Consider the following 3,510-nt stretch of genomic DNA (forward strand, 5'->3'; position numbering starts at 1 on the left):
CGCTCCCTGTTAAATAGCGCTCCAAGCTACTAAACACATATATGTTTATAGGCTATTTCTAAATTAATATATGTTTGCATCCAAGCATATTATATTTACAAACATTTTATGTCCCAAACATAATATGTTCTAACATATTAACATATATGTCCCAAACATGTTATGCTAGTTTATGAACATTATATGCTTGCACTCAAAAACATTGTGTTTAAAAATTTGTGTTCCAAACATATAATGTTTATAGCCAAACATATGAAAAACAGTCTTTTTCATCCGTGTATGTGTTTAAGCAAATTATAATATTTTAAATGCTTAAAATATTTTTCATTTTGGTTAAAAAATGTATATCCTCATTGAACAATTATTTGATTTTTCTAGAAGATTAAACATTGCAGAGAAAATAGATGATGGATTGATCGATAAACTTTTTGCGGACTTAGGTTCAACGGCGAGAAAAAGTGGTAAAAGAACTAAGACTCTAATAAGAAAAAAGTATATACGGCCGTAAGTTCGGCCAGGCGTAAAAACTTCTACTGAAGACTGCCATCCACAATCGAATTACTTGGGTTGCGGTAACACTTGGCGATGGCAAGGTATCTTAAAACTTCCTAACACCGTAATATATACCACATAGTCCATACGTGGTATATATTAAACTAAAAAGGCCGATTAAATACGTTTATAATTAAGTTTAAAGTTTCTATAGAAATAAAATTTTGACATTTTCTATAGAAGTAAAATTTGGAAAAAATTTTCTATAGAAATAAAATATTGACAAAATTTTCTATAGAAATAAAATTTTGACAAAATTTTCTATAGAAATAAAATTTTGACGAAATTTTCTATAGAAATAAAATTTGGAAAAATGTTTCTACAGTAATAAAATTTGGAAAAAAATTTCTATAGAAATAAAATTTTGAGGAAATTTTCTATAGAAATACAATTTTGACAAAATTTTCTGTAGAAATAACATTTTGACAATGTTTTCTATAAAAATAAAATTTTGGTAGATTATTTTTATTATTATCTATATATAATTATAAACCGATGTGGGCCAATTTTTTCATGGTTGTTAGAGACCATATACTAACACCATGTACCAAATTTCAGCCGGATCGGATGAAATTTGCTTCTCTTAGAGGCCTCGCAAGCCAAATTTGGGGGTCCGTTTATATGGGGGCAATACGTAAAAGTGGACCGATATGACCCATTTGCAATACCATCTGACCTACATTAGTAACAACTACTTGTGCCAAGTTTCAAGTCGATAGCTTGTTTCGTTCGGAAGTTTGCGTGATTTCAACAGACGGACGGACGGACGGACATGCTGAGATCGACTCAGAATTTTACCACGACCCAGAATATATATATAAAGGGTGATTTGTTAAGAGCTTGATAACTTTTTTTTAAAAAAAAACGCATAAAATTTGCAAAATCTCATCGGTTCTTTATTTGAAACGTTAGATTGGTCCATGACATTTACTTTTTGAAGATAATTTCATTTAAATGTTGACCGCGGCTGCGTCTTAGGTGGTCCATTCGGAAAGTCCAATTTTGGGCAACTTTTTCGAGCATTTCGGCCGGAATAGCCCGAATTTCTTCGGAAATGTTGTCTTCCAAAGCTGGAATAGTTGCTGGCTTATTTCTGTAGACTTTAGACTTGACGTAGCCCCACAAAAAATAGTCTAAAGGCGTCAAATCGCATGATCTTGGTGGCCAACTTACCGATCCATTTCTTGAGATGAATTGTTCTCCGAAGTTTTCCCTCAAAATGGCCATAGAATCGCGAGCTGTGTGGCATGTAGCGCCATCTTGTTGAAACCACATGTCAACCAAGTTCAGTTCTTCCATTTTTGGCAACAAAAAGTTTGTTAGCATCGAACGATAGCGATCGCCATTCACCGTAACGTTGCGTCCAACAGCATCTTTGAAAAAATACGGTCCAATGATTCCACCAGCGTACAAACCACACCAAACAGTGCATTTTTCGGGATGCATGGGCAGTTCTTGAACGGCTTCTGGTTGCTCTTCACTCCAAATGCGGCAATTTTGCTTATTTACGTAGCCATTCAACCAGAAATGAGCCTCATCGCTGAACAAAATTTGTCGATAAAAAAGCGGATTTTCTGCCAACTTTTCTAGGGCCCATTCACTGAAAATTCGACGTTGTGGCAGATCGTAAGTCTATTCATGATGAAATGTCAAAGCATACTGAGCATCTTTCTCTTTGACACCATGTCTAAAATCCCACGTGATCTGTCAAATACTAATGCATGAAAATCCTAACCTCAAAAGAATCACCCTTTACTTTATGGGGTCTTAGAGCAATATTTCGATGTGTTACAAACGAAATGACAAAGTTAATATACCCCCATCCTATGGTGGAGGGTATAAAAAGCTAATATTCATAAAAGCTAAGTTGTATAAAAGTTTAATAAAGCTATGTTGTGTAAAAAGAGCTTTGGCTCTAATAGCTGATTTCCATATATTGATATTGTAACTCCCATCATCGATGAGTAAAAAGAAACGAATAACAGAATTTTCGGTTTATTGGATATGAGATGAAAGGTGTTAGTAGATCTGCGATATACACCGATAAAATTTCCGTAGTTATACTAACGCTGAATTTAACTTATTTTTATTGGAAAAAAAAATTATTTGTTTGTAATTAAATTTTATTTTTTTTTTTCGAAATTTTCCAAAACCCAATGAAATTTTCCTTTTGTTAAGTATGTCATTTTATGTACTCAACGCGGGTATAAAGCTTAATGGCCGTACACATAAGTTCAATATGAACTAACACAAAAGAACATTTTCATACGATTCTCAAAAAAAGTAAGAATGAACTAAAGTATGGTTAAAATTGTCATGATTTGGTGCCAATAATTTTGTTCTTTACTTTTAGTTCATTCTTTCTTCGTAGTTAAAGAGTACACCAGGGCATTTTCCTGGTTTTAACAACGCTTTGTGAAAATCTCAAAATGTAGACTATAATTTAGTTAAATTTTCGTACGAGATAGTTCAATCTTGCTATTTTTATTTTTTCTGTGTAATAGAAAAATAGATTGAGAGTTACATCTATTTTTATTTCTCGCCAAAAAAATATATGATTGCTGAAATCAGATACATATTTTCAAATACATAATTTCAAGGCAAATAACATAGTTATGACAAATATTGCTGTGCGCTCTTGAAGCATGTTTGAGATAATCATATTCCCTCCTTATGTGTAATGTTAATTGAATACATTCCTCATGTAATCTTAGTTAACGTCATGTTGTTCTCATAATGTCTTGATTCCTTTTTAAAGTGCAAAAATTGAAATGTTCTCTCAACTTCCTAAAAATTAATTCGATTTTCAAATACTCTAAAAATATATTTACTTGGAAAACAAATTTAAGGTAACAGATAATGAAGGTAGGTTAGGTTAGGTTAGGTGGCAGCCCGATGTATCAGGCTCACTTAGACTATTCAATCCATTGTGATACCACATTGGTGAACTTATCACTG

The sequence above is a fragment of the Haematobia irritans genome, chromosome 1 (assembly GCF_050003625.1).
Source record: "Haematobia irritans isolate KBUSLIRL chromosome 1, ASM5000362v1, whole genome shotgun sequence".
Classification (NCBI taxonomy): Eukaryota; Metazoa; Arthropoda; class Insecta; order Diptera; family Muscidae; genus Haematobia; species Haematobia irritans.